This window comes from Coturnix japonica, chromosome 5 (assembly GCF_054131305.1).
Source record: "Coturnix japonica strain WE chromosome 5, WE-NBRP24, whole genome shotgun sequence".
Lineage (NCBI taxonomy): Eukaryota > Metazoa > Chordata > Aves > Galliformes > Phasianidae > Coturnix > Coturnix japonica.
In genome coordinates, this window is record NC_140667.1 from 6,982,877 (window position 1) to 7,007,327 (window position 24,451).

The window sequence follows — 24,451 nt, forward strand, 5'->3', positions numbered from 1 at the left end:
TTTATCTTCTGCTGGGTTGGCTAATTATTCCACGCACTTCACACATTGCAGTTTAAACATTAAAATAAAAAGAAGAAAAAAAACAAAAAGCAAAGCAGCAAACTGAGCAAATAAACAGAGAAGTGAGAACTACTTAGTAGTACCCATGGCAACTAAACTTCTAAAATTAACTTGAGAGCAATGTAAAAACCTGCAAAGCCAACCTCTGCCATTGAACATGAAAATAAAAGGTCCGGGCCTGGCATCCAGACAGAAGCCAAGGAGGATGTTCTGATACTGATCTAAGCAGCACTTTCTGGACATAAGATAGTCCAAAAGCCTAGTGTAACTTGATTATTAACACACAGTCAGAACAGAAGCTGAACAAAAGCAGGGGGACAGATCACAAAAAGAATGAACACTGTTCTAATAAAGTTATCTTCTCTAGATGGAGGGGTTTAGTTACTTCGTTTCTTTTTCCTCTTTTGAAAATGGGCTGTCACCATCAACCAAACCGGCAAGAAGTTTATTAATGTATACTTCTCATAATATTTCATGACAGAAAGAGGCCACTCAGCAAGAACCTGATGTATGGATATCTCTAGGGTATCTCCCACTATTGCTGCCCCCCTCCCAACCACCCAGTCACTCCTGTTCAGTAAAAGGAGAATCTCACATAGCAGCAGCTCTTCCAAAATACAAGGTAATGGTAGCCCAAGATAATCAAACAAAGCAAGAAAGCGTTTCAAAAGAGAAACCATATTCTCTTCATAGGACAAAGGTGCTCTTGGTGTTCTCCTCAAGAGCCATGACAACCAAAAGCATCCTGAATTTGAGCCCTGCTACAAGCAGTGCATCCAAATTAGAGGTGAGAGCCACTCATCTTGTACCACAGCCTGCTCCTTTTCCTCAGTCTCCCAGGAGATATTCCAGTCTTGCCTTGTTCAAGTCACAAACTACTCTCAAACTGCTGGAAAAGTCCAGATTCTGATTACTGCATACAATTAATAAGCAGTACTGTACGGTCTTGAAAGTTAAGATGAAAAGTAATCAATAAATTGTTAATCTATAGCTGGATTCTTGAGGGAAGATCCAGAACTATGGTCTAAAACTTCTATAGAAAGTGTCATTTTAAATGCATTAAAAACAAACAAACAAAGCAAATCATAAAACCATGTAACATAATTGAGAGAAAGAGTGTTTTAATGGAAAAGTTAGTATCATTGTGAAATTCAACCAGCAAGACACAAGGGGACTCAGTCTCCAACAACAGACTCATCTTCACTTCTTTAACTAAACAAAGACTTAACAAGTGAATTTTCTACCAGGTATCTTTGGGAACACTGGAAAATTTATGCACAAATGCACAGTTCTGTCTTCTGTAAAGATTAATTGGCATAACAAAAGTCTGAGGTAGGTAAGAGCCATCTTGCGTGAGATCTCTGCTCCCTGCCAGTAGGACAGCACGCGCTACTGAGATTAATTCTCAAAGGTCATAAGCAGTTTCAAGTCAAAAGTACGAAGAAAAATACATTTATCAAAGGCCACAGGTGACCTTGCCTTTCCTACTGCAGTCTGACCCCAAGAGTTTAGAATCTAAACTTCCATAAAATGCTGAGCTAACACTGGAATCATTTTAACATCTAGAAGGGGGAAAAAAGACATCTCAAACAAAAATTCAACCAGTGAAAACCAGAAGATGAAACATTTGTGTTTTATTGCCTACTATTAAGGAATACATGATAATTAAGTTACACTCTGTTGCAGAACCAATACTACTATCTTGGATGATTCTAAATCATCAGGTCAGCAAAAATATGCACGTTATTTCAATAGAATGCCTGGAAAAAGCTGGATGTGGGATGACGCACAGGACAGATGGATGAAGCACATTCTACAGTATTTATTCTGGAGGTGGGTGAAAAAAGATGCACACTGCCCAGTGAGAATGTGCCCATTAATTTCTTCCTAGATGCTGTATTAGTGCTATGGACAGCTGGCATGTGAGAAGGATAATAAGGCTTGAAGACATGCGGCGCAGGGTTTATGGAGCCTGCAGAGTCAGCTGTACTTGGCAAGGAAGACTTCTAGCATAAGTTTGATTTAGATATACTGAAAAGTAAGTTTTTAATCAGCTTTTAAATTCAGTCTAATCCTTCAAGGACTATTTTAAGGGATCTGCTTTGTGAAAAAGTGCCAGCGTGAAGCCCGTGTACTGCTTCATGTCTTACTGTAATGAACCCTATCGTTTTCTGGAACTGTGAGAAGGAAGAAATGTTGACAGACATGCAGTCCACAAAACATCATTCTTTGGAGACAGTGTCCTAATAATTCAGAAACCCTTGCCAGGAGCTGTCGAGGCCTCACCCAGCCCTCTCACTGCACTGAGAGGTTGGTCACCATCTGCACAAAGAAAAGCAAGTGCTGGATTCTGCATCTAGGATGGGGCAGCCCTAGTTCTGTGTACAGACTAAGGGACAACTTTTGTGGGTTTGTTCTAACTTGGGATATTCCATGCTGTGACTTTGAGTAAAAACAAAACAAAACAAAAGCAGAGGCAGACAAGAGCTGCTATGTCACTCGGTTCCCATCCCAACAGGTATATTACACATCATCCAGGCACACCTATCCATCACCCTCCACTGAATGCTTCTGGGTTGCAACAGAAGAAACTAGCAGGAAATCCACCCATGTGAAGGCACATCATGAGAAGGTTTGATTCTTGAAGTTATTCTGACTTACATTACAATTGTTCAATGACCAACATTTCCTTTCAGCTACAGGTGTTATAAACTCAGCATACAGCACCGAAATCATGTCAAACTGTGGCCTCAGAAACTTCACTATGATCAAGGTACAGGGGCTCAGCAGACGTGCTGGTTGGTCATAAATCAAACTTCAAATGTTTAATATCAGAAAGGATAAATAATACACAGTGGTTACTGCACTGTCTGGTTTAGCTTTCCCCATCACAGGAAAGTGAAATCAGAGGAAAAAAATAATTTAAAAAAAGCGAAGAAAAAACTAAAATGAAGAAAAAAATACACAGAAAGAAGCATGCAAAGCAAGGCTGAAAGAAGACAGAAAATAAGCTGTCTTTGAAAGCAAGTGTACAAATGGGATATTGTTAGGGAGCATCTGAAAGGCGTTAACACCAGGAAGAAGATAAAGTTGTGTTTTTCATTCTCTGCTAGAATCACGCTTGATCAGAAAATATGACACTGAATGCAGGGAGTTGGAGGGGACCGTTCAAAGGCCGCAGTTACTAGGAGTTGACTACACAACAGAAAGCTTCTTAGAGAGCCCAGAGGGCTGCTCTGGATCTGATACTTACTCAGCAAGCATGTGAAGAGAACAGGCTTATGCTGTTTGTCTTAGGCAATGCTATAAGTGCCCTACTGAAGAAGATAAAAATTCAGAATGAGCTGAAAACTGCAGAAATGGTCTGGGACAGACGAGGTGTCAGCGGGGGAACAGGGTGTTAACTGACAGTGAAAAATGCAGCCCCAAATGCTACTCAGCTTCAGCAGGGTGTCTCTGCTGATCACACTCAGGGAAACGCTCAAACAAACCAAAACAGACCAGGAGTTTGAACACTGAAATTGAGAACAACATGAATGATCGGATGTCCAGAAGACACTATCTACCAAGAAAGGTTGTTCAGGCTTGTTCAAGTAAGCGTTATAATTAAGCTTTTAACATTTTTAATACAGAAGCATCATGTTTTGGATTTGAAATGAAAGGGAATCAAAATACCTGCTCTGACGAACAAAATGAACTCGATGTTTTCAGATGCTGCAGGAAAACATTGCAAATGAAGGAGAGATCACATCTTTACTTCATACATCCAACTGATTAGAGCTGCTATCTCCGTGTTTGAGCTGTAGTAGCTGTAAGACAACCACGTTCCTCCATGCCTTGTTCTCACTTTGATTTCTTCTTGCCCTGACTGTTCTGCTGGCTTTCTGACATTCCTTTATTCCTTTAGGGGAGTTTCCCAAAGTTGGATTGTTTGGCTTTTTATTTTTGTTTTTGTTCATTTTCTGAAAAATACAAAAAATCCTACAGATTTCAACCCACTAAAAAATCAGGTTGAAAATGAACCACACCCTAGAAGGCAAAGCCACACAACATTTTATCAACTTCCTAAACTATGTCTGTAGCTCTGGTGCCAGAGGCAACTTTCCAAGGCAAAGACAATGACATACTGCAATAGAGCTCTCCTTATGGGACTTCACACCTTCAGCTCTGGAGACTTTTAAGAGCATGACAGACGGAGACCAAGGTAGATAAAGCTGGCTATGCTTCAGCCAACAACATTCAAGACGTTTATTTAGAGGTCCCCTGTGACTTTTGATAGTCCTGAATGTATATGCTGGCCTGTAGTCCATAAACCAACAGAACTTCTACCCCTGCCAACTAAAGATCCCAAAACACCCCGCACAGGACCCAAATTCAGGTTATCTCTCCAAGTGACCAGTTTTGCTAAAGCTGTCTTCACAAAAGCAGAAAAATAACTGGAAAAAAAAAAAAAAAAAGAAATATCTCTACCAGTGGACATAGATCTCCTCATTTAAAGAACCTGTTGTTGTTGTTGTTGTATGACCTCATTTGACTGCCAAGTTCAGCAGAAGTTCACTGACAAATCTATAAATCGCACAAGTCTTACAGGCTAACCACTCATTAACAAAGGAAGAAGGAGCTCATGTCTTCCTTCCATGTTTAGAGAAGGCTTGGATATCTTTCCATTGTGGATGCATTCAGCATAACATTGCAGACAGTAAATCAAGATACTATAGTACCTGGGACTTCATCCAGAACCTTCATTCCTCTTTGTGAAATATGCACTATAAAAATTTTGGTCTCACTTCAGCAAGTTTTCACATAAATAAATTAAGCCAAAAAAAAAATAATCTTTAATTACAGAATGAAAAAAATTGCTGCATTTGATGAAAGATTGTTTATTCAGCACTGACAAGCGCAGCCTAATGAATGCGAGAGTGCCAGATTTGTTCTCGCTGAAGATGAAGTCTTGCCTTTTGTCTCCACAGAGACTGTAGAAACATTTATTTTCCCTCTGACCCTGGCTGACTGACTGAGCTAGTCACACTGAATTGTGCAATTCTAGATATGAAAAGCATTTGTGTACAACACGAGACAGAAAAATGTATTTCAAAATTTGCACTAAGAGGCAAGACTTATAATTATTCATCACTATGTCTAGATAATTATTTTATGCAAGGACGAACAAAGAGGTTTTTGGTAGCTATAGTTATAGGTCACATTTTGCATGGAAAGACTGGAGGCAAATAATAATGATTAGTACAGCTAAGCATAGTTTAAAAGGCCCTGAATTAGCTAATGTGTCACATGAAAATGAACTTATATTGACAGATTCTTGGTCTAATGTACAGCAGTGGTAAAGAAGGTTAATAGAAAACTGGCTTATCACAAGCAAAGGATATTAAGTGTATTGTTGCATGATTCTAAAAAACCCCAAGGAAACCACGTTTGAACTGTAGCATCCTATTTTGGCCAGCTTACTTGAAGACAGACAGAATTAGGTTGGTGACAGTACAGCATCAGAAACAAAGATGATGAATGGAGAAATAGGGTTTAAATATCAAGAGAGAGGAAAAAAATGTAGGATTTATTCGGCCTTGAGAAAAGATGATTAAGAGGAGACATGACTGAAGTATTTATAATAGCCAAGGGTAATAAAAATTAAGCTCAGTGACTCATTTTTAGACTCCTGGGCAGACAGCAACTAAAGGCAACAAGACTAAAAGGGAATTGATACGGGACAAATTTAACAATACATTTCACAGATAGGAGGGTGAATAGGTGAAATAATGTTGCATTACTATATTTAAACAAAAGCTGAGTGATTGTATAGAATTGCGTTCTAGGGAACAACCACATCGTCTGGAAGAAGCTTCTCAGAAGTATCTTTTGTAATAGCTGGAACATACATTATAATTTCCAGCAGTAAGAAACAAAAACATTTGCAACATCTCCTTTATAGTGCTATGAAGATAATTACACTACTTCTTTTATACTGCTCTTCTTTCAGAATAATCTGATTTACGTAGAAATCACAAAAGCGTTACAGTAATGCGGCAAGATAGGTAAACATACCCTTTACGTAAAAAGCAAAGTTCCAACTGCTTAACCAACCCACCTACAGTTGCAGAATTAAACACTGTCAATCATGATGAGAACTGGGACTTCTCAGTATTCATCAGATACACTCTTCTCTCCATACACAATTTTAACGACACTTAGTTTATCTTTGCTACCACAAAAGAGGCGGCTTTATTGCTTTGCTTTAAAAGTCAACTTGATTATTCTTTCAGCTACTTGGTACTGTCCTCCCCAGTACCTTGCTATCATGCAACGGAAAGCATCCATACACTCAAGGCAGACTGATTTAGCACGTCTACATGTCAGATCACAAACCTGACTAAACACAAACTAGGAAGAAAATTAAAAAATAACAAATCACACCAGATCCTAGACTAAGTGGGACCATCCAATATATAGAAGATAGTGCAAATACAAACCACACACACAGTTGCTCCTTGTGATGCCCTTCTCCTTCGCCTTTAATCTTTCAGCTAATTTCTATTTCTGCAGATAAGGACCCAGCAAAAGGATCTCTAAAGGCTAAGGGCCTGACTCGGACCTCAGCATTCCTCAGCACAGCAGTCACAATTGTTCCTTGAACTCACACTCACCTGTGCAACTCTACATCATTCCCTTTGAACTGTTTAAATACCCAAACAATAAAAACGCAGCTTGCTTTGATCAGGCTTTTCACTCAAGTTTCAAGATTTGGAGAAGCGGGACATAGTGATTATCTATGATTCATGGAGTGACAAATGACCTTGGAGACCTCTGCATGGAAAAACGAGATCCTAAGAAGGTTTTCTTTAAACACTGTGGGGTGCAACCACCCTGCCTCAGGAGTTTCACAGCAGTTCTGAAGGGATTAAAACAAAGAACCGCCTCCATAACTAAGCCAGCTAAAAGTTTAATTAAATACAATTGCTTGCTGCGCTTCCCTTCCCCAAACAGCCTCATGCATATTCATCACTGTAATTACAGCAGCAAAAAAAACTCCACAACTAATTATGCCACACGTCTCATCTTCTGTATGCCTGGAATTTTTTACATAATTACTACTGAAATTAATTGCAAGTTAGTTAATTTTGCACTTTGTCCTTTCAAGCTTAATTGAAAATTAAAATTTTTCAAACCAAGCCATTCTTGTAAGCATGGTGCTTTTACCTCTGATGGTGCCATACACCAAAACACTCTTCTAATTGCTTTTAGTAACATAATGTAGTATGGAGTACTGTAAACTTCATCATTTAAAGTAAGAGCCTGCTGCCCTAATACATATTTACCGTATGCTTCTTAGTTGCGTACTGCTCAAAGAACATTCAACCTGCCCACTGCCACTTGCCATCCTCCACAATCCACTCCCTGTGCCATGAGCTGTCCCGTCAGTGCCATGGATAGTTTATATCAGCTCAAAGCTGGATTTTTTTTTGACTGTGGTTCAAATATTAGGCTTCATATTTCAAGGGCAACTAATCATTTTGGATGCCCAGTACAACAAGGGAATCTGAAAAAGGCATCAAATATTTCTTCCCTTGGGAGGTCAGGGAAGAGAAAGAATCAAATAGGAAAGCCAAATCTCAACTTTGCTTTGCAAAATAATTTATTGAAGATTTTTAACTTTGCCTTGAGAAATAATTGTCTGGGAGCACACATTCAACATAGAGTATCAGTATCGACTTTTATAATAACTAAAATAACTAAACTATTTCACTAAGGAAAAACAAACAACAACAAAGTCAACCCATCTACTTTGCTTACTTTCCCCAGCCTTATTCTGAAACATCAGTCGGGCTGGGTTTGATAAAATTTAAGCTTTTTCTTCTGTCAAAAAACAGCTTGTGAATGTCTAACCTGTCAGGAGATTTTCAAAAGGACAAGGCAAGTCTGCAAACAAAGCACTTGTTCCTTACTCCTCCACAGCCTCTGTAAGCCATTTACCTAACTCCATGGGTAAATTTTCTGTTATCATCTTTCAAGACTTCACTACAGGAGCCAGAAGAGGATGAGCTCAATAGCAGAAGGCACGCTGTCTCCATCAGAAAGCAAATTGCTCTGAAAAGCATGGCTTAGCAACAGCCCCATAAGCAAGGCATCATTACGTAAAGAGAATAAAGTAATTTTATCAGTTTTTCAATTCTGCAAAAATTCCTGTTGCTCCAACAGGGTAAACAATCGGTCCGCAGTGAAATGGTGGCAAATATCTATACTGTGGGGCTATCCTGACAGGAATGGAATTAATCATTACTGATAACTTCTCTTTCAGTTCTCAAGTGTGAAAACTAGTGTCTCCAAAAAGCAAAAGGTTGAAAAGGAACACCTCAGATACAGTATGATGGTAATAAGGATCTCACCAGAAAGCCCCCAGAAACCTGATAATAGCAAGTAAATCCAGAATGCCTCAGCACCTTGTTTCAACAAAAATCAGATCCCAGACAGTGAGAAGCTTCCTCTTACAGCATGTGTCAATAGTGATAAAGTCTTGAGCAAATACGTTGTATGACAGGACACATGGTCAGAGCAGCTGTGGACCCTGACTACAGCAAGAGACAAAGGTGTTTTTGTCAAGTCAGGAAGACATGCACACTACGGTGACTATATTGCGAGAGCTGTCAATATAAGGAAGGTGGAACCTTAATGGCCAAAAGGAATTCCATGATTTAAAACTCCTGAGCCTACAGCACATAATGAGCTCCCAGGGTGTGTGGGGAGTAATTAAAATGGTAATTAAAAAGAAAAGCATTGAAAGTCAAGAGCCCAAGAACGCCAAAAAAGCACTTTCGGTAAGCATCATTAAGAGCTACAGTTAGTGATCCCTCACCAGAAAGCAAATGAATACGGTATTTGTTCTGTCTCTGTAGCCTAAGCACTGTTGAACCTGTGAACCATGTGTGCGTTATTAACCAGGAGGTTCTGAATAAACTGGACCCTGCTACAGTGTCAAAAAGCAGGGATTTGTTTGTCAGATAATTTGCAATTCAATGATGAAAGTCTCCTACTTGTCTACCATGTGTGATGAAAAAAGCAATATAAAACTTAAATACCCAAGCATGCTTTTATAGACTGCCTCTAGTTAAGCACTTTACAACTTTTAAAACGGCAGAGTTCTTTGTAAGCAAGCCCAATATTTTCTTGAGTTTTTTTTTTTTTTTTCTTTTTCTTTTTTTTTTATCATTCTGCTAACGGTTACCAATGGTGTTACACAGACACACACACAAAAACAAAACCAATGACTGGATGTGAAATGCTTCCAACTTTTATATACTCTGCATCTTTTGTCTAATGAGACTTCTGTGCCCCTATTCGGAATCTGCAAAATACATATTAGGAACATTCCAAGCCAGCACTTGTTTTCTAATGATTTCCCCTTGCATAACTAAATACTGGACTAAGATTCATTTTGAAAACTTCAGGAAAAAAAAAAAAAGAAAAATCAGATGTCAGCCCAGCAAATGTTTACTGTCATTTATCTCAACTACCCACCATAGTACTTCCACTTTAATTAAATATCAAATCGGTCAAGTAGGTATGCAGATTTAATTACTGCTGCGGTTTAAAATGAGCTTGTTTCCCCTTGAGACCAGCGAAGGTTAGTGGGATGACCTCAGTCTAATGGAAAATCCTCAGTTTGGCAAGTCAATGGACACAGGAATTTGTCCCCATAGGCACAGTTTAAATATCATTCTCAGCAATGCACTGCTCCCAAAGAACTACTGGTCTAACATGGTTAATTCAAATACACCCGAGATCTACAACATCTGAACACCTGATGGAAATATACAAACAGGACAATGGCAGGGAAATGGCTTGTTCAGAGTTAGCTTTGTCACTTAAGAGTCGGCTCAATGACAGAAGTCTTGAAGCACTCTCAGTTTTGACTGAGATCTTCTCTGCCTCTGTATTCTAACCAACCAGAGCCAGGGGTCCAGTCACACCAAGCAGAACAGCCGAAGCTCTTGGAGGGGATGGCAGGTACTGCAGCAGAGAGGAAAAAGAAGAGCGAATTGAGGGAATAACTTCAAGCCAGAAGAGAGAACGGAGGCAAGTAAGGGACAGAAGTGTCTTCTGGCATGCAGCAGCCCTACAGAAGATGTTTCCCATCAAAAATTCTGAATGAGGATTGTCACTCAAATGGAGTCTACGTAGACCTTTCTGTTCACATCAGGGGCTTGAAAGGGACCAAAACCACACACAGCATGACATCTCTCCTCACATATGTCCTAAAGGGACTTCTAGACTGGCTGTCAGAAACCTGAAACCTACACCACTGATTTCTAATCCTCTGTAAAAGAAAAAAATCTATGTGAGCATCCATTCTTTTTCTGCAGCAATGCCTGGTACCAAGAATCTCACAAAGCTCTGTATCAGATGCCCAGAACCAGAATCCTGGTCTCCAAAACCAAAGTATTCCATGAAAAGCAGAAAGCAACTGAGAAAGTATTTCAAAATATATTCATCTCGCATTTAAAAACTACAGATGTTCCTGACTATCTTTATAAACCTACTCTAATAGACCAAAAAAAAAACCACCCCAAAACCATAGAACATACAACATCTGACACTTTCTACCTCTCCTGTGGGATGTCACTCAATAGATAAGGTTTTGCAGACTCAGAACTGCATAATTTTTGCCAAACTTCAGTAAAGGAAGGCTTTTGTGCACTTGGTAGTTAAACCACAACGCTTCAAGAACAAGTAGCAGGTGACCGTACCCAGGACAATAATTAAACCAGGTCAGAAGTAACAATCTGTAGAGATGAAGGGGAAATCAATGACAACTTGTGTGCTGCACGCTCTTTTTAATACTGCATCTTACACAAGGACTTTTAGTTTGACTCTCCGCGTACAGAACAAATATTTTACATGTTCTTCACTGCATCCTAATTCTGTAACAGAACTGCAGCATTATGACATTTAACAGGGAAGCAGATTTTTTCTATTCTCTTTCACCAGCATCTGATAGCAAAACATTGGGGTTGTGTGATCTTATCTGCTCAAGTGAGTTCAAATCCAGCTACAGAGCCTACCTGGGCAGCAGACTGTGGCCTAGCAACAAGAGGTTCACCTGGAAAGAGGGAGATGCCAATTCCAAACTCTTGTTTCTTCCTTTTCTATACAGTGCACCATGTAAATACATAAGGGTGCACCTAAGGCAGAGAACAGAATATAGCGCTGCCTCCTCCAAGCCACCTTTGCAGCATACGGCCTTCTGCCCAACGACCCTCAAATCCTCTCCCACGAAGGAGAAAACTGATGGAATTTTTTGCCTGAAGCCATACTGCCAACTGTTCTAAAGCACTGCAGTTTTAATCACCTTAGGATGAGGGCAGCAAGGTGTTTCATACCCTTGGACAAAGATTTGACTGCGACAGCGGATGAAAGGAAAATCAGCTTATCCTGGGTCTTTCTGAGGCAAGCGGATGCAAATGCTCAATTTCAGGTGGAACTCAATCCTGTTTGTGCCTGTCGGCCCTCTACCTTTGGGAGGCTCTGGTAAACAAACTCCTGCTGGGAGCAGTCCGATCAGACAGAGGTGTGAAGCCCAAAAGGAAGCAGAGCACTTCACCTCCATTAACCTATGGAGATTTTTAATATATTAATGTTTTTAAACAACTACTTGCCGCACCTCAATGGCAAAGACTTTTCAGACACGCATCCTTCTTATTCTCTTGTCTCCACCACTATCAGCTGTTCGGACTAAACAACAGGGGACAGATCAGCAACCAACTTTCTGTCTGTGCCTTTGGCATAGTTTCTACACATAACTCTTCATTTGCTTACTAGCTGCTCACTGTTTCTCTGCTAACTGGATATGAAGTATTTCACTTAATGAACTGTATATCTTTATTTAATGATCCATTATATTGCACTGTGTTTTTTATAACAGGGCTGGCTGAAAAAGAAATTCCTGCGTTGCACAACCCGAGGCTAACTCTTTCTAAACTAAGAGAAACATCCCTCAACCTGAAGCCCAACAGGCAATTTTTATCTCCTCTATTTACTTTGTGAATGCTTGCACAAAGCGCAGGCATCTGCCATGGCAATAGATTCAATGCTGGGGCTTGTGGTGCATGATAAACATTTTAAATACTACAAGTAAATGCTTTCTTTTCCAGCAGAGGCAAGCTGCTATTCATTCTTCCATTGTATACTGTGCATTTTTAACAGTTCAAGAGGTCAAGTCAATAAGCCCTATCCCAGACTGCATGGTATAGAAAAATTAAAAGCTGTCCTAGGCAGATGCAAACAAGTGCTTTCCTTTGTTTAGAAAGGCATTCTAATCCAGGCTGAAAAGTAGAAAACAGAAAATATAGACATACACATTAGAAGTCCACTATTTATTACTTAAGAGCATTTTGGCAGGAAGAAAACACGTTCCAGTAACAAAGGCACATGCATATAACACAGCCTTGACAGCATGCTCCTTCTGAGTTCTCTATTTTGTTTGCTCTGGTCAAACAATTAACCTGCTCTGCAGGCTATAAAGCAACTTTGTCCCCGTTCTAGTTAGTACAGCATCAAAAAACCTGCGCTCTTCTGTGGGACACCCAGAGCTGCTGTCCAAGCTTAACTGTTCTGCCTCAGGGTTATGCTATGCATTTCAAATTGGAAAGCATTTAAGCTAAAAGTAAGTCTTAAGTTTATGATCCTGTTGGTTTTTAAAAGCTAATGATATGTGCTGCTTACAGCAAACTGCAAGCCTGGTGGGAGGCATTTTAATTAATACAATTTGTTCAAAAGAAAAACAAACGCAATTCCCCCTCATCTGTCAGCCAGCTGTACTGCAATCTGAATGCAAGGAATGGAGAACAATAAAGGCAAGGCTGTGCGAACGATTAAGACAGAACTGGGGCTTGATAAAGAACAGTACAAATATAAGTCTATTTCACCAAGTCTTAGATAGGAAGATTTGAGTTTTGTAACATCTACTCTTTGTCAGCTTTACATTTTAAGCAACTTATCTGGTTTCAGGTTAATCTTTCCTAACAGAGATTAGCAATTTTAAAATAATCTTCTCCAAGGAATGCTCTTTAATTGTATCACGCCATGCTCTGTATACACTGTGAGAGCTCACAAGTTCAGGCACAGGAGAAAAGCATGGAAGCAAACAGGGGAAAGAACAAAGACAAGAGTTTCTATAGCAGAAGCGGCTGCGAGAATTCCTTCTTAGTCCCCGAAGATAAATTCACTCTAATCAGGGGCCTCCAATTAGCCACTAATCTGATACTGATTTTAATCTCATTTACACAATATTCATTACAGCAATACTGGATGACCTGCTATCCATTTCAAATGGAGCACATTACACTGAGCTAAGGTCCTTAACATTTTGACAGTCCTAATATTGATTCCCCTAAGGCAATGAGTCCTGGAGAATTCATCTCAGTGACATCTACAAAGCAATTTCAACTACTTGTGCATTTCTTTAATTTGTTTTCTTTTTTGAAAACAACAGCAACAACAACAAATCTCAGTTGGCAAGTTCTCATAATAAATACTGTCACACTGATCAGTATTTGCTAAGAGTTTCATGTTCCAATATAATTCACACTGAACTGCAAAGATCTGCTGAGGCTCAAAATGAGACAGACATCTCATTTTTTCAGATTTCTGCGACTGTAACTTTATTAAGATACAGTAAGTAGTAAGACAGCCTCCATCAAAATGTGGTACCAATTTTGTAGCCTAGAGGTTAGCCAATAGTTCCCAGATTGGACATGGGTATGAGAACAGAGAGACACTGGTAAAAATCAATCCAGATCATGGAAGGGAAGCAGCTTCTTTCCTTCCTGCTGTTATCAAGTGATCCAAGAGCTGCCAACCAAATATTTAAGGTGAGGTATATAGATGTGCAATGACTTTAACTTACCATTCCAACAGCAATGAATTACTAGACAAGTCTTCACACACAAGAACTGACACAGTTCCATTTACCTTCACATTAGGCTCCATTTTTGCAATGCCCAAGGCTTGTTTCTATCTTGATCAATGTTTAATTTTGGAAGAAAGAGGAAAAGATTCACCCAGTTCTTCTCCATGTGGCATACAATTTCCCTAGCCCATGAAAACAGTGATCGAAGAAAGGCAGTACCAAGGTCCTTTTTCTCCCTCAAAATAAAGGGGTGTTATTGCATGCAGCTCTTCTAATTTAACTAAGGTACAAGGAAAATTGTGGGGTACTGAGGAACACTGTGAGTCTGCTTACAAAGAAAACCATTAAGTTCAGCATTAATGAAATCTTTTTTTTTTAATTGTTTCTCCTTCTTTTTCCATGCCTCTACAGTCACTGAAATGAATTCATGCAAATCTCTCTACATTAAATCACAGCCATTTGAAAGTGTGTCCACCATGCAGAAATACAGCAGTAGATAACCACCTTATTGTTCATTGACTACTATACATTTTAATAACTGTTCCAATCTCTATTCTCACTTGGCCTTCTCTGTTTAGAAAATCATACTCTAAGGTAGTGACCCCTTCACCTCATACAGTGTTCTGGCCTGGTATGCTGAATTTTCCATTGTCTGGCCTCTTCTTTGAGCTTACAATTTAAAGTGGTAGAGATTGTACACAGGTCACTCTGAAAGTAAAGCCTCCTATTTATTTCCATGGAAACTACAACAGATAGAAAGAGCACAGTAACACTAAGTGATAGAGTAAATTAACAGCTACAAAACAACGTTTTTCAACATAGTCATCACCATTAGCTATAAATTTTAGACAGTGATGATCAACCCCTCTGCTGCCATCCTTCACACAGCAACAAAACTGAATAAATACTGGTCAGAAGGTTCAACCTCTACTGCCTTACCACCAACACTGGCTTCCTACATCATGGGCCAACATAATTTAAAAAAAAAGAAAGGGGCGGGGGTAGGCATTACTTTTGGAGCTGTCCTCCATCACATTTATTTAATAATGAATCACTGATCACAAATTTGGGTAACTTGCGGACTTGAACAGAAACAGTAAGTTGCACTGAATATGGAATTCACATCAATGAACTGCATATCTCAAATGTTTTACATGATGTGTTTTATATACTAATGCTCTTCAGTATTTACAGAGGCATATAAACTTCAGAACTGCCTTCAGAACAGAAAAAGCCTTTTCATTCTAATTGCTGCAAAGTATCCTTTCAGACTCAAACTTTTGTAGGTGGCAGAACAAAACACACATAGATTAGAAACGTAATTAGGAAACAGGAGCTGATCTTTGTGGAGCTAAATTGACAGTGAAGCAGGAATAACTTCTCAGACACACAGCCTCCAACATCACAACAGCAAGCAATGAGTCTGATCCCTGGGACCTCCACGATCTTTGCATTACCCTCCCCAAACTTCAAGGCCCGTGTTCCAAGGGGTGTTTTGCCGTAAGGGAAACAGGCTGGCTAATACATAAACTGCATGAACATGATCATTATCAGCAGACCAGAGACGGGCTGAAGAGATGGGATCAGGAAAGACAAGACCTCCTATCAGAGGGCTGGAGCACTTTTCCTATGAAAAAAGGTTGAGAGAGCAACTTTGTTTAGCCTAGAGAAGTACAGAAGCTTCCAAGGGGACTTCACTGCAGCCTTTCAATATCTAAAGGAGGGCTAAAAGTTGGAGAGGGACTTCTTAAAAGCGTATGTAGTGACAGGACAGGGGGTAACAGCTTTACACTAAAAACGTGGGCATTTAGATTAGATGTAAGAAAGAAATGATTTACTGTGAGGTGGTTAAGGTACCAGCACACTAATTTACAACTAAAATTTCTCTTTTTCTACATCACTGACTTCTATGAAGAGATGCCCTGGATACTGCAAAAATACTGCTAGTGCATCCTGTTATTTCAGCTAACAGGTATTCTTCTCTTCAAGAAGCACGGTGGATTTAATTAATAAAGGCAATCTTTCAAAGAGCTTTAGTCTGCCTCCCTAACACACACCAACCTTAGAATGAACAAACAAAACAAAAGCAAAAATCAATTCAACAGAAAAACCGAAAGACCATGATGAAAACTACGAATAAAAACATCTAGACTCATTAAAACTATACGCCAAGATTAGCACAAGGATACCTAAGCTCTTCAGCCTCTTCAGACAGAGGAACTGATAAATCTCCCACCAGCTAAAGCAAAAAATAATGAGATAACTGATAAACTTCCCTTTGTTGTTACACACTTGCACAGTGGAAGCAAGAGTGACTAAGTTATGTTCTGATATTCTGATACTTACATTTACCGAACTGTAGGATATTAAGTGAAAAGGTATAAATACATTTACTAGATTAGAATAAAAACCAGAGATCAAAGGCAGTATTCTGAGATCAGAATATAGATATATACTTAACAAATATCCTTGCCTCCACCTTTTTTGTTCCCATACAACTCTAACATGTCAGCTTCCAGGAACTCAAAGGTGAATTGGGTCTTCTGTACAAAACCGTCTCCTGATTTCTCAAGGGGATTAACAAGGGATAAATAAGTAATGCCAAAAACAAAGATAAAAAGGTTAGCATCAGACTGTATTGATCAGAAAGGGAACTACATCTTTTTCTCCACTTCAAAGAGCTGAGTGATGCCAGTGATTCCAAATAAAGACAGACCCCCTCTCACACATGCAGCAGTTAACAGCAATTCTCTTTATCGGAACTTTGCTACACAAAATGCTGTCTTTTGGGAAACTCCACACAGGCAAGTTTCATGCTCCCAGTGAAATGATCTACTAGCAGAAGCAGGATTAGAATCAAACTCTAACGCATACAGTTGGATCCCACTGGATGAAACATCATCACACTCCAACATACCCTGCTGTAGGCACCCAGGGAAGCTGCATGCATTAAAACTTAGCCTTTCCAAGTGTATACCCTGAGGACACATGAATTCCCAACTTGTAGTTAATTCACTTCATCAACAGTGTCAGAGTCAACCTGTGACAGAATCTTCCTGCCTTTCTGGATACTAGAAGCCCAGACATTAATGCTCAGACAGCAAAATGCATTTGATGGTCGTTTTAAAACCACTGGCACGAACACATCCAGATTTCAATGCAAGATATTACTATCATTCATTTAAGATAAAAAATACACACTTTTCTCATTTCTGAGAAGTCTTAGTCTATTTGGATAGTAATTTCTTGCTTTGCAGCTTGTGTAGATACTACAGAACATGCCACTAAAGCCGACAGAGATATAATCTTTCAGTAAACAGGTAACTCACTGCAAGATGAGGATATCACATTAGGGTGCAAACAATGTTAGCAGAACAGCGTGCCTAGGAGATTTTGTCTTGGTCAGTACAGAGTTGTCTGCCTACCTGCAACAGAGCTGCATTTCTTTTTTTCCACTATTTTTTATTACTTGAAATTACAGCTACTCTTTCAAGCTTAAAATTGCATAAATGAGTCCCCTCCTCTCCTAAAGCTTTTAAGAGCTCTTATGGACAAAGACAAAACTATTTTGCATGTATGCAGGCAAAAATAAGTCAGTCATGATGGTTACAAGCAGTAAAAGATAGTCAGTATATCTATGAACGGCAATGAACAAACCTGTTTTCTACTAACATATCAGTATAGTATTAAAAATAATTTATGCTCGCTTTTGAAAACACTGTAATTCAAATAATAAATCTTTTAAGAGCACATGATGAGACATATACAGTATGTTTATCACCTGTCATTTTTTTTCTAGCAGTTAGGAAAGGAGTGCAAATGCACTGATGTTACATCTAAAAACACAGCTCCGTTTCAATAGATCACGCAGGTGATATGTGCATGTAAAGAAGCACAGTCACAGTCTTCCAAAGATTAAGTGAAAGTCAGCTGAAGACTTGCAACACAGAAATCTATCAACTTTGAGAGAGAGGCCCCCTCCTTAAAGAGAACAATGATCAAAACACTCTAGTAGTTGATAAAGGCTGGATTTTGCTATGGTAGAAAACAGAAGTGCTCATATTGCTGCAACACAACAACAGCTTCCCACAGCTGTATACAACTGAGCTGCATACAGCTGAGCATTAGTACAGCTTGTACTGCCCTACCCACTTCAGAGCTGTGGATGCGCACATTGCTTTCTGGAAGAATTCTTCTCTGTCCCTTATCTAAGAAAAGTTTAGAAGTGTCAGCGGGTTGGTAGGTCTGTGCTTTGCTTGCAACTTTGGTGGACAGTGCAAACATCACTCTTGCTTTTGCTGACTTCTGTCACTCGACAAACACTGAATAAGTACAGCAACACATGGATTCAGAGACATTAATAAACCTGGGATATATATTTATCCCTCAACAAATAGCTAGAGATGAGCACCAAGCAAATGTGAGTAAACCCTAGGATACACTGGTTTTGGTTTCTCAGCAGAGTGTTCAAAATCCATACTAATTAGACTTCTGTAGCTCTTGTGACCTAGGAAAAAGTCTTAAGTGAACGATCAATAAAAAGTTGATGTGAAATCCAAGTACGTCCTTGGGAGATGAAGCAGCACTACTCCTGTTTTACAAAACTGGGGAGAAAAAGGAAAAAAGAAGTATCAAGGCAGAAACTTGCTGTAAGTCTCATAGTAAGATCACGGATAATCAAGGAACTGCATTCTGCATTCAATTTCTCTGTCTTTTGATTAGGATGGCCCAAGTCGCAATGACGCTTTCTTTGATCTATACCTTTATGATCCGTGGTGACAATTAGAGCTACACCAAGAAGCCTACTGACAGTTCACCTCTATATTTATACTCTAGCTACAATATCAGGAAACTATTTTTAAAAATAAAAATGTCATCTTTCTTGCAAAATTGGTTGCTAACAGTGTGGATCCTCTTTTATCAATGCTGAGGTGCTGAGCACCAAGACAGACCTCCCCAGACACAGCCAATAAGCACTCCAAGCCCCACTGCCAGGTGGGCAAGTGCTGAACCTCACAACTGGCTCTGTGCCTGCTTTGGAAGAAGCCTTTATTGGCCCAAGCTCCACTTTACTCCTAAGGAATGCTTCCTGCCACAAAGAGCCTGCTCTACCATGGAGGATCATTACCATATCAGTACAGAGGCAGATGAGCAGGAAACACACCAGTGACAGTTCTGTACATCAACAGAGCAAATGGCTGCACTGGCAGAAGAAGCAGAGATGTTCTCATCTACTTTGTCACTGGTCTAAAACACAAACCATGACAAATGCAGAAACCATAACAGACAGGAGAATTAGGGACAAGGAACTGGCATTACATCATTGTTCTTTACATCTCTGAGGGTTAGGAAGGTTCTTGTTTTTAAGAAAGATGGACAACTTGAGATCAGTATAGCAGTAAATGAAACATGCAGGGAATACCTGCTCACCTACACAGCTTCGATACCCTTTCCAGACTAGACAGATCTAGCAGAGCAGCAGTATTCCCAGTGCAGCTCTCAGCAATGCAGGCAGTAATATGAAACCAAAATCACATTTGCCATATTACACAAAGTGCTAGTTTGGAATAAAACTCACTATAGTGAGGAAATTCATTGAAAACTAGCAAGTGACTAGGTCTGAAGACACCACAGACAGGGTTGGAGAGCAATCACCTGGCCTCCTTCAGCTGACTAAATGGAGTGTTACAGCCAACAAACCTGGTTGTGTGGGTGCTGCTGGCTGCCCCAACAGCACACAGACCGACTCTAAATGGATGATTCTGGAATCACAGACTCAGACCAACCTGGGAAAAGATGGGTTAAAGGAAAGCATTTAACATTCATATCTCATCCAGGGGAATATAAATTAATTCTTTAGGCTGGAAAGCAGAGGATTTTTGTGCCTTGAAGGGTTTATTTTTGTGGTTTTTGTTTTTTTTTTTGTCTATGTCTTTTGTGTATGTGTGTTTGTTTTTTAAACTACCAACTACTTTTAGCAATTCTGCTGTAGTTCAGAGACGATATTACCCCTTTCCATCTGGAAAGGAAAGAAAGAGAGGGTACACACAATCAGAGCTACCAAATTTGTATGCAGTAACGCCAACGCGTGCAAGGAACTAATAGTGTCAAACAACTACTGACAACTGACAACAAGCTGAATGATAACCTGATACAATTTCACCTCCATCCCACCTGCCCCACACCCATCAGAAAAACACACAAAAAGCCCTAAAAATATTTAGGAGTGCATTCTCCGGATCATTAACAATGTCTACAAACATCCTTAGTCAGCAGCTTTCCTTGACACAAGAGATCCATTCAAAAAGGCAAGCCAGCCTCCCACTAAATCCTAATCAATAGAAAATCCACATGCTACAGAAACATCTCTTGGCAATTTAAACAGCCAGTGCTTTGAACATCTGAGAAAGCACTGTAGTAGGGGAACCAATGATTCAGTGCCACAAAGCTATGGAGGTATACAAGGAGGCAGAGCACAGAAAGAAGTCTAAAAGACTAGTCAGTGTTCATGCTACACATTATCGTGCCTCTCATACGCACTTTTTACATAGTTGCTCTGAAAACTCATGTAAAGTATGTGCTTCCTTTGGAAAAAGTGTCTACTTGGCATGCAAGAATCAATCACGTGGTTACATATTAATAGACAGAAACAGAATGCCCTGAATGCATCTGATTATAGTAATGGGAACCAGAAGGGAAAACATCCTCTGGAGTGACAGAGGAGATGGCAAGTTATTCTGATAGGAAATCAAACCCATTATTCCAGAGTTTTCTACATGTGGCCTAAAGAAAAATGACCTTCCCTTTGCTGTACTATTTTAAACACAAACCAAGCTCACCATTGACGTGATATCATTGGTAGCAAAACAGAAACCATAAGTATAGTCAGTGTGACCCTGCACCGCACAAAGATATTAAAGATTAATAGCACAGTCACACACAGTGTGACATCACCACATACAGTCACACACAGTGTGACTACAACACACCAGAAACACCTAGCCAAAACAGAACCAAAAGATTTCTTTACATTTAAAACACAACAGTGGCTGGAAAAGATGACCTTAGAGGACTTTTTCAACCTTAATGGTTCTGTAATTCAATGATTAGCTATTGCACCGGTACCAGCAGAGTAGCATTCAAACCACACTGCCATAAAGGCACTGCAGAGATCATATGGAGTAATCACTGAGGTACTGCACCATGCTGTAAGCTTTGAGCCTTCTCCTTGCACTGCAGAGTTACATACATACATGAAAATGAAAGGATTTCTGTTTTAAAAAATAGTCAATTCCACTTACGTGTAACTTACCAAATACTCTGAAAAAACAAACAAACAAACAAACAAACAAACAAAACTACAAGACTTCTAGTGCTAAAAAGTCCTACTTTCCATTTTCATGGCATAACAGACACATGGAAGAAAGTTCTTCACTGACACACAAAACTCTCTGACAAAATCCTTACCTCTCATACACAGCAACCATCCCACTTAATGGTACTGGATTTTTGTTGGTGGTGAGTTTGTTTCTTTAAAAAAAATCAAGATTGCTATTGTTAACATAGAACATCGTCCACTGCGAACTCATAACTCATGCTCTAAACAACAATCTTTTTAAGGTTAAAAACACATTAACTAACAAGTCTTGAAGTATAGTCTTGAACCACCTGCCTATTCAGTCCCCTTCCTCATTGTGAAAGGCTAGAAGGAATTTATTTTCCCAGAAGGATGGGCTCAGTCTGCGTACATTATCACCAAAGCATCCAAAAGCATTCACAAGAGGTAATTTTGGCACCATGCTGCCATAACACCATCACCCACCTCTGAAGTTGTTGGCCAACACAATAAAATAAGAGGCACTGCTTTTGGAGCAGCCAGGGGAGAAAAAACAACCACTTGGTAGTAATGAATCCCCTCTTCCTTTTTGGTAGGCTACCTACCTGAAGAGAGAAGACCCTGCAGGAGAGCTCTGGGCATTGAGGTACTGAGGTTTTACTACTTTTCCTTAGACCAGTCAAAGCTGCAAGTTCTTGGGAAGCAAATTCCTCTCCACGCATTTTCTCCAGAAGCACAGCTTCACACAACACCTTTTCTTCAGGAAAACTAGCAATTAAGGCAGCAATCCGCCAACCCTCAGGACAACGCATACAGTGCTGCGCATACAATGCAATGTGGGACACCGCCTCAACTGGCAAACACCACTGTCAGACAGTCAGATTTGTTTGTTTTATACTGTCAAGGTGTCTTGGAGTCTTAAAGATTAATTATAAATCAAAGCAACACGACTCTCTTTCAACAGAACAGGTAGTTCTGCCTAGCTTCTGCACGATGCATCCCATGCAGTGCTTTAGACAGACGCTTATTCTCATGGCAACTGCTCAAGTTAAAATAATAACAATAATAATGCATTTACATAATGAGATTGTGAGATAAACTCCTGGAAACCAAGAATGTCAAAGTTAACCGTCAGCTCTTTGTCAGTGCTAATGATGTGCACACTGGCACGTCTGCGAGTGGGCAACAATCATCTGCAAAATGAAAAAACCACATTAGCATTACATTTTGAATTTTCTATGTCTTGCTTGGGTTGCACATTTAATTACTTTTTAATACAGCCTTCTTGTCCATTTTCTGGAAAGGAAAATGAGCGTTGTGAAAAACGAAATGTATCTGCAGAACTTCATTGCTTAAGCCAAGTAATTACTGAAGCTGCTATAGTGTTTTGAAACCTGCACCTCAAGTAATCAAACGCTGCTTTAAAGAAGCTGTTCATGATATCTGCGAATGCAGTTGCCACAGTAATTTGCTCTCAGGCTATTAGCTTGCTGGGTCTTGTGAGTCAAACATACGATTAGGGCAGATGAGTCTTCTGAGGTACATGTGATGGTGTGAAGAGAGAAAGAATGGGAAGGGAAAAAACCAACACTACTGTAAACAGCAGAAATAGGAATTCAGCAAGTTACACGCCTACTTCTATGGGAACACAGTCTCACCATCGCATTAGAAGGTTCTTCCCTTTCTGAATGGAAAAATACCTTTCTAACAAGCAGCAACAACAGCAAGTTTTAAGAGAAGCTCAGGCGAGTAAGAAACAAGGCAAAGACTCTCAGGGAATTCAGTGTTTTGCCAAAGAGTTCTCCTTACCTACCTGGCTGAACTCTCTCTGCTAACTTCTCATGCCCACACACCCACAGCTTCAGAAGCTTCTGCTTAACATTCCAGTATATAGTGTCAATAATTACACATTTGTTAAAATCTATCAGCTGCTCACCAGCTGCACAGAGATGAAGCAATGAAACACAGAGCTGAGAGCTGCAGGGATAGGCACAGCTCTGGGTTGTGAGGACAGGTCTGTGCCCACCCCAGGCTCTGGGCAGCGTATGGGGGCTGCACACAGCCCATTAACATGCCAATCTGCTAAAGCAAGCAGCATTCCCTTCAGCCTCCTCCATTTTCCTTGCTATAAAAGGCTCGGCAAAGTGGCACCAAGTCTTCTTGACACTTTCAAACGTAGCTTGTGGGACTATCTGCAAAAATGGGATCTGATGAGATGGCCTGAAAGCAAAACAAATGCCAGCAGGTAGCTTCAGTTCTGGAGAATATGACAGCTCACTTGCATAGTCAAAGGAATTGCAGAAGTGGCACTTTGAAGTCTCACCAAGGAAAATATCTTTAAAATATATTGAAGAACAAAAAAGCCCAGAACATTTTCCAAGCTAATTAAGATACTTAGCACTGTTCTTAAGCAGTATAAATACTTTGAAGCTGCAAATAAACTGCTCTGCAAAAGGAACTGCCAGAGAAAGTGATATTTATAACGCACTGAAGAACGAGGTCCCTCAAGTTGTAATACACTTTTTCAATGTTGTTTTTCTTTTTTAACAGTATTTATAAAATTACGTCAATGATAACATCCAGGTTTGAAACGGAAACAGACAAGTCAGCAGGCAGACGGATCCAAGTGTTTTATAAGCTGTGACAGGCACAGTTTCAAAGCAGAAAAAAAAAAAAAGAAGTAAGAAAAATAAAAATAAAAATAAAAATCAATCAACAACAACCCCCCCCACGCAAATGTTATCCTCCTCTTCTCCTGCCCTCCAAAGGAAGGTTTCCTCCTAGTCAGATCTGCTTTCTGGATCCCTCATGCACAATCTGGTAAGTAAAACACGTTCCACTTTTATACAGCCTGAAAGCACCCAAGAAAACAGATACTGCCGAATACTTGCTGGGTTCGCTGCAGAGCCAGTGCCCTCACTCACAGTGTCTGGCACTGGAGCAATTCAGCCACTGCTGGGTGACAAGGGTATGGACCCTGCTCCCCTCAGCATCACTGTGCATGTTGCCAAAGAGGGCTCCAGCTAAGGGACAGAAAAGGTAAAGTCACCTGGACTAAAGGTTGGATTCACATGATTTATCAGTCCCCAGCCCTGTGAGAACCACCCTAAATCAGATCCATTCACATGGAGGGGAACTAG

General features: G+C 39.9%; 1 protein-coding gene and 1 long non-coding RNA gene across 6 annotated transcripts in view; one reads left to right on the forward strand and one right to left on the reverse strand.

Moving 5' to 3' along the window:
* LOC146760637 (uncharacterized) lies at positions 1-24,019 on the forward strand. The gene is made up of 2 exons (XR_014946329.1): positions 1-1,893; positions 6,616-24,019. It is a non-coding gene; the product is annotated as an uncharacterized LOC146760637 (long non-coding RNA).
* Positions 1-24,451, reverse strand: part of LDLRAD3 (low density lipoprotein receptor class A domain containing 3) — a 124,757-nt gene that overhangs the window by 12,685 nt on the left and 87,621 nt on the right. The gene's annotated exons all lie outside the window — the stretch shown is intronic.